We start from the raw sequence: 8182 nt of genomic DNA, 5'->3' as shown, positions 1-8182 counted from the left end.
ACAGCCCCATATAAATAATAAGGTACATAATGCCAAGTGCGAGTGCCTGTGTCTCCACAAGGACGCTCAACAGGTGCACCTCTCGTTGCTGCATTTCCATTTTGTTCAACAAAGAGCCTGCCTGTGCGAATGACTTCTGTCTGAAAGCTTTGCCTGATCATTCTTTTATGTGCCACTTCCCAGAATGCACAACATTCATAGGACCTCATGATAATAGGCTCGTCGGGACACAGAGAAAGGAGCGAGACGCTTGTCAGACTGGATACATCCGTGCCTGGCCCGGGGGAGATGGCTCAGTGCACGACACATCAGTTACAGGACACCAAGAGACCCTCGCCCCCTCTTCCCATCTCACAGGCTAATGGTTGTCAAGTTAGTGAGGGCCTGTGCTCTTGTCTGGGCCAGGCCTGTTGTCATGTGAAATCCATTAGAGGTCGCAAGCACACAGGATGGGCGGTCGATTGATAAGGCAGGAGGCAAAGTGAGGCAGAGGCAGGGGAAGAAAAGAAGCTTTTTATCTCCTGACTGTACTGTACTCTCCATAAGGACTTGTTAAAGCAAACTGAAGTAGAGTGGAAAATTGATGGAGATGTCTTACATTATGATTGTACTTCTGAGCCATGGGTTGTAAATTTTATTCTGAAATGGTAAGAAAATTGAAAATAGTCTCTTGTCTAATCCAAAACATGTCAAATGGAAGCTCTCTCACTGTCCACGAAGATACAAGAAATACAAGGTTGTCTTTGAGTTTGGCAAAATGCCCTCAAACACGGTGTTAGATTGATATTACTACCTAAACCCACCAATGAAAGTATTTGAACTTGTACCTTAAGGACGTGGCTATTATCACCAAATGCTATCTTTGTAAATTCTACCTTCGTTAAATGTCTGCTGACAATAACAGCCCTCTCTCAAATACAGTTTTCCCTTAGTTTACCAATAATCTTTTCATCATTTAACTTGTTTACTCTGTTTTTTCCATTATTTTCACTTGATTGCCCGCGTCTTCCAAAATCTCAAAACTTCTGTCACAAATCTTATTTCTCAAGACTACACAGCTACAAACTATGGAAGATGCCTTTGCCTCAGTGACAGCACACAGAGTCATACTGTGGGTTTCTTAATTAGATTAATTCACAGGCAATTTACTGGGGAGCCACTAGATAGTTGAGAACCAATCCATATGCTATTCATTTTCTGCTTTTTTTCAAATTTATCATACTTTTGCACGAGGGACCCTGTGAATACCCATCTTTCTGACAAATCAGTCAAAACAGCAGCATCATTTTCTCTTTTATTTTCAGCTCAGCGCACATTAAGTAGGTTTTTTGTTTCAAGTGTCAAACATGTCATTAATAATGAATTTTGCATTTTATTTTTTATGCCTGTTTCACTTCATATATAAATGATAATTAGTATCTTTTACCGTGACACAAATGCTCAAGACAGCACAATGAGTCATATTTTTTGAAAAATACATTACATGTATTGATCTACTTTATCTTTTTAAATGTTTCTCCTATAATTATGTAACAATATGGAAGCAAGACATACAGCACATGATGCAGTACCTACATTAAAGTTTTATACTCAGTTTATATACTGTATTGATTGTTTTTCAACCAGTTCTTTTTAATGCAGTTTTCATCAGTAGTATGTTTGAATATGAGTGTCAACTCAAATACAAAAAGCTGGTACTCATGGCCTTCAGAAACATGTGTGTGTGTGTGTGTGTGTGTGTGTGTGAAGAAGTATACCAGAGTTTTTAATCTGCTGTCGGGTTTGACATTCCTGTGCTGGCTGTATGAATCCATACTGTGCATGCTCTATGGGCAGAGTATGCGCACTAGAGACTTCCGCCTGCCGAGCTGGCTAACTTCTGGTTAGCTCTCTGCTAACCTCAATAGGGATAAAACAATTTAAATGTGTGGCTCTTCTAGACTTTCCAAATGTTAACGGATCTAATGGATCAAATTCTGATAGTGAAACGAATCATTTTGTGGAAGTTGTGTGACGCTCAAAAAAATGTATCCACTCTTTTACAGCTGCAGCAGTAGTGACAGAGTAGGCTATGGCGGAGCCTATGACGTTAGCACGTTGACAGTGTTTTTGTAATTCCTCTCACTGCCAGAAGAGGGAGACAAAAGTCCCGCACCCCAGCTTTAAAGATGAAAAATCTGCGTTTTGTGCGCACAATATGTCTGATCATTCCTACCTCATCATGATTTTACTGCTGTGTTTCCAAACATTATGTATGTAGACAAACCTTCAACAGCTCTGATAAACATCTATAACAGGTTAGTAGTTAAAAACCTGTCAATGTATATATTTATTGTGTTTGAAATTTGGTGGTAAGGTGACCTGTTTTTTACATTTGGGTAAAGCTTTGTTTTTACTGTTAAGGTGCATATACAGATAATATACAGGGGTAGTTTTCTTTGTCTACATCCATGCTTACATGTGTGACAGACGATACTTGTCTCAGAGTATTGTCTGAAACCAGTGCTTTCCTGGGGTCTTTTGAAGGATGCCACTGAGCTGCCCATGATAATTAGAGAGCCATGACCCTCTCATTAGAGCCAGGAGGCTGCTCATTCTCTCTAGCCCTCCCTTCCACCACCACACAGGCCTGCCATAGGACAATCAGTATATCAAAGCAAAAAATATTTGTTAAAGCCAAAATTACAAAAAAACACAGCAAAACCTTTGAATTACATTCACTAATATATGCAGAGTCAAATGAATCGTTGCGCTTAACACCCCTAAAATCCTTCCCATCCTGTTTGCTTGTAGCTTAAATTTTTCATTACACATTTCCAGGGCTTCAAAGTAGCATCTCAGAGTTAATCCGTTTCTTCTCCAATGACAAAAACAAAAACCTGTTTAAAATTGTCCCTTTGTTTGGACCTGCTTTACTCATTCTGGATTCAATAGAGTGGCACTCATCTGGCAAGGATGGCAGGAGAGAATAAGAAGGGATAAGAGGGGAGAGTATGGCAGAGGGTGCCTAAAAGCCTTTTAATGAATCTTCCACATTGATTTTGTTTCATGTCTGATGTACAGTACTGTATAAGTCATTAGCCTCTTGATGTTCTCCAAAAAACATTTAACACTTAAAACTTCTGAGAGTAGATTCTAAGGCTGCCCCTGACCAAAGATTTTCCCAGTCGACTAGTAGTCACATGTTTATGAGATTAATTATTGTTAACACTGCGCTACATTATAGAGAAATACTCCTTCAGAGTGAGACGTCTGTCCTCCCTCTTGCTCTCTGCTGTAAACACACGTAACGTTAGCTGTTAGCGAGCAGCTGCTCTCGTGTCTCCCCAGCTCTCGGTGCTTGTTTTCGGCAAAAGCTCTACCGCTCTCTGACAGCCTGCTCTCGGTGTGACTCTCTCCGGATGGCAGGCGGGATGCTTCAGTTCTGGTTTGAAGCAGTGGTCGTCTTCTAGCTCATACCCGCGTCTGTGTGCGCTGCAGCCACACTGTACACAGAGGAGGACCCGCTGGTGATTCTGAGCAGCAGCAGCCTGAAGCCCAATGTCATTAACTCATCCTCGGCCTGCCTGGTCCAGTTCTGTTCCTCCTTGTGGGGACACTGCATCCAGCACTACAGCACATGGGCCCTGGCCTAGGACGTCAGAGGCCCTGGTCAGCCCATCAGCCCTGGTCCTTTGTAAACAATAACACCAGACTTGGATTAAATAACGGTTATTTATGATAAAATGATGATGACATTTTATACTCAAAATGTCAAAGCTCAACCTCACTGTGATATCATAATGTTCTGCAAAAACACTTTTCTGGCCATTATTCATCACCATAACCCAGGAGCAGAAGGGGAGATTGTGACCATATTTCACATTTGGTCGGATACTGAATTGGTGACACTAATCTTGGGTGCCCTCCATGAAACTGGTGGTTGTATAGATCATCTGTACTGCCAGTTTGAAGATGTGTGTGAAGCATCCATGTTTTAATATTTGTTGCTTCTTTGCTTTGTCTACTGTCATGGCTACAGCTTTGTGTTCTATTAGAATCAGCTTTATTGGCCAAACATGTGAACACATACAAGGGAAAATACACTTAATACCTTTTATTAAATTCCTTCAAAGTCTTCACTACAAATATTATGAGTCTGGACAGACATGGATGTAAACTGCAACTTGACTGGTTGCTGGAGGCATACAGCTGTGATGGTAGAATAATGGTCTTGGTGTGTGTGTGTGTGTGTGTGTGTGTGTGTGTGTGTGCGCATCTGTGTGTGTGCGCATCTGTGTGTGTGTGAGAGAGAGAGTCTGTGTGTCTGTGTATGTGTGTGTAAAATAAAGCAATAGTTGTTTTTTTTGTTGTTTTTTTTCAAGCTGCCAGACCCAGAACAGATTATGATGATAAACAATGTGGTAAACAATGGTGAAATGTTAACATGTGTTGTCTTCTTCATGTGAGGCCTCAGTAGGAAGAGAAGTGCTGAATTGTGAGCAGACTCATGAGGAAACCCTTATGGAAAGATCTCTGCGTTAGATAGGGCTGAGATTGTTCATTGTAGATGTATTATTGATGTAACATTGTGATAAGAGAGGTTATTTTTATTTTCTTAATAACAGCTGTAATTAATCTGGTCTAGACCGACTGTAACTGAACACTGTCCTGTTTTGCAGGTTATCAATGTTTAAGTGACAATCTACTGTATAAATTATCACTTAAACATTTTAAAGTTTTGGCTGTCATGTATAGGCATCCCAGGTTCGTTAGGTTGAAACTCTATGGCTATAGCTAGTCAACCTTGTCTCCTAGAAATTACGTTCATAAGCAACAAAATTACAGCAACAAATACATTTAGCTAGAAAGGCGTTGCTGGCTGAATTACATTTTCTTTCAACATAATGAGAACATTTTGTTAATTAACGTAATGGGCAAGTTGCAAAAAAGTTGATATTAAACTTAAGAGGACAACATACATAGTTGTTTTTTTTCTGCACCGAAATATCTGATCTTGCAGCAAGCAATATTAAACTTTTTATGGTTATGTTTAGGCCGTGGCAGCACTTGGTTAAGGTTAGGGAAAAATTGTGGTCTTGGTTTAACACATAAAAAAGACTTGATGCATAACAATATTAACATCTAAACAAAACGATCTTTCACTAACCTTAACAAAGGTGCTTTTCTTGCCTAAACCTAACCACATGCAGGACTTGGGATGCAAACTGGGGTCTCTGTCACCAGAGTCCTCCATCTTGTACGCCCCCCATCCACCCTTACCTCCTCATCGTGACTCAGAGTGAGATATAAACACAGTGCTTCATTCATTCGAAAACACATTACCTGTGAACATAATCCACGCAACAATTACGTTTGTTCATGCAATGTAATTGGGAAAACAATTTTGTTGTATATGAACGTAATTTCTAGGAGAAAGGATTGAGCTAGTCATTGTGATAAATAATTATATTGGACAGGACAGAGTTAGCAACAATAGCTATGGGACCGATTTAGAACAGGAGGAAAAAATGGCCACGAGGGGGGAAAAAAATCTCTAATTTCACACCTTTTATTTAGATCTCTTGTTACATGGACTGGCTAGCACTTTTCTAATAGTCTAATCTGCAAACTTGTTAGACTTTTACTTCACTTTAGTCTGCTCCAAAGCTGTTGGTTAAAGGTGCCCTGTGGAGTTTTTTTTCTACTGGTTGCACTATGGAGTGATGTTTTCATGAATGGGTCTCACAGTGATAAGCTAAGTGCTAGAGTGAACAGCATGTAAGAAGTTAGTTCTTTGTCTCCTTGTCCAGACCACATTAGTAAAATAACTTAAAATCACAATGTCCACTTTGTGTTTATAACTGGAAAGCTGTGAAGTGCCTGAGTGAATGTGTAATTATGACATGATAAAGGACCACTCTCTGGCTTAATACATCATCTTTATTGCGGCTACATATGTTGATTGGAAATGACATGAGGTTAAAATCACTTATTGAGTCTAATCAGGGCATAACTGATTGTCATTATGGAAAAGAGGGGATTTTCTGAGTTGTTTTTGACACTGTGTTAGTTGATGGGTATGAGCGTGTAATCTTCTTCTTCAGGTTCTATAAACCAGTGGTAGTGTGACAGACACATGCCAGAGCTGACACACAACATACTGTATTGAGAGTGAGGACTGTGAGTGTGTGACTAGCTGCGCCACCCAAACCAAGTCATTAGGCTCCTCAGCACCTGCGTTTCCTCCTACGTAAAGAGCTGTATAAATTAATCACACACAGCCTTATGCACTTTGATGCAATTTATAATGCACATTAATGAGGGCTGACAGCTGTAACTAAAAGGCAGAATGATCACTTACAATTCAAATAAAAATCACAGTGCAATAACAAAAGTCATTTGCATGACTTTTTGTCCTGACATGCTCTATTTTCATCTTTATCCAGCTTTGATTCTTGCTGTTTTATCAGAGGCCGAATGCATGTGAAAAGACTAAATGATCTGCAAATTGGTGCAACACTAAGGCTGTCTCTCACTCCAGAGTATGAGCTTTAATTGTACATTGTGTGAAGGTATGGCATTGGATGATAAAAAGGCTTTTCTTCACACCTCATTTCAATCTCAATGTCTTATCAGTTGCCTTTGTTAAGTCGCTGCTTGTTGATGGGCATTCATAAGTTAACACTTTATTACTAATTACATTCCATTTCCATATGTTTCTTTAGAGGGGCAACTTTTCTTATGTTGTGCTATGTTCCCTATGCAAAATCAAAGCGGCAATACATTTATAGCCAAACATTGTGCTCATATTAAAACATCACGAGGAAACCATTGGAGCTGACCTTCAGAGGTGCTAATTAAATTTTGGGCGTGTGGCGATGGTATAACTGATTTCATTCTTCATTATGGCCTGTAATGACATTTCTCAGCTGTCAGAAGCATTGCAGGGGGCTTGCTTGTGAGGTTTGGGATGAATTAACCATTATACCATCATAGACAGCACAATCATAAAGGAGGGATGGAGAAAAGCTCAGAGTTTGGGATTCAGAGGCTAATACTGAATCTTTCCTGCAAAACCACTTTTAGAAAAGCTTACTAAAAATGGATGCAATATGCTTTTGCCATTCAGTATAACAACAGGGTATATATGACCTTCCTGGCTGCAGAACAAACCCATATGTCTCGGCCCCAATGAAAGGCTTTAAAAGGTTCCTAAAGATTTAATTAAGATGTCAGTATGCGTAGGTCAGCTGCAGTGTAGAATCTAGTGTAGAAGATATACAGTAACACTACAGAGAGCCCAGCAGGAACTGTGAGGACATGCACAGAGAGGAGGGATGTCCCTGGCCCTGATTTACACACACAGCCTCATTGTAAAACCAATGGCATTTTAAAAACTGGTTCATTTGCACACAGTAAGCACAGCTCTCATTTGTGTTGGAATGGAAGAGCAGAGGAAAACCTCTCGTCACCACTCGTCACCTAACAGCTATAGTTTCTGATAATTAAAATGCTAAGTGGTGTGTCACAATCACTTGATTTGTGCTGAGGTCAGGTAACGTAGGATGACATAGTACAGCAGATAATCTTCTATTATTTACCAGAATGGACAGTTTGTCTGGAGTTAAGTATGTTAAACTATAGAGCTGCAATGATTGCTCAATTAGTTGATTAGATAACTGACAGAATATTAATTATTAATAATTATTTTGATAATCAATTGGTCATTTAAGTTCTTTTTAATGCAAAAAATGCCAATCATTCTCTGGTTTCAGCTTATCAAATGTGAGGATTTGCAGCTTTTCTTCGTCTTAGGTGATAGTAAACTGAATGTCTTTGCTGATTAGAAGAAACAAACCACCTGAAGGCGTAACTGTGGGCTTTAGGAAGTTGTGATTGTGAAAAATTGTCTTTTCCACTATTTCTTTGTCATTTTTATGATTATTAATGAATTCAGGGATCTGCATTGTTTCCATCTAAGACTATTAATAGGTATTCTTAGTCTGTTTTTCAAAAAACAGCATAATAATTACGTAAATAAGGTAACAGAATAATCAAAAAAATGTTGGCACTATGCAAAAATAAATTGCAGTGTGACAAATAAAGTCCACAGTGTCTTCTTAAATGAAATGAAGTAGTGATTAGCGAAGACCAAGATAAAAACTGTAATGTAAGAATAAAAAGTGTCTTGCTTTTCTCA

The sequence above is a fragment of the Thunnus thynnus genome, chromosome 1 (genome assembly GCF_963924715.1).
Source record: "Thunnus thynnus chromosome 1, fThuThy2.1, whole genome shotgun sequence".
NCBI classification, from domain to species: domain Eukaryota; kingdom Metazoa; phylum Chordata; class Actinopteri; order Scombriformes; family Scombridae; genus Thunnus; species Thunnus thynnus.
Note: the sequence above shows the minus strand (reverse complement) of the source record.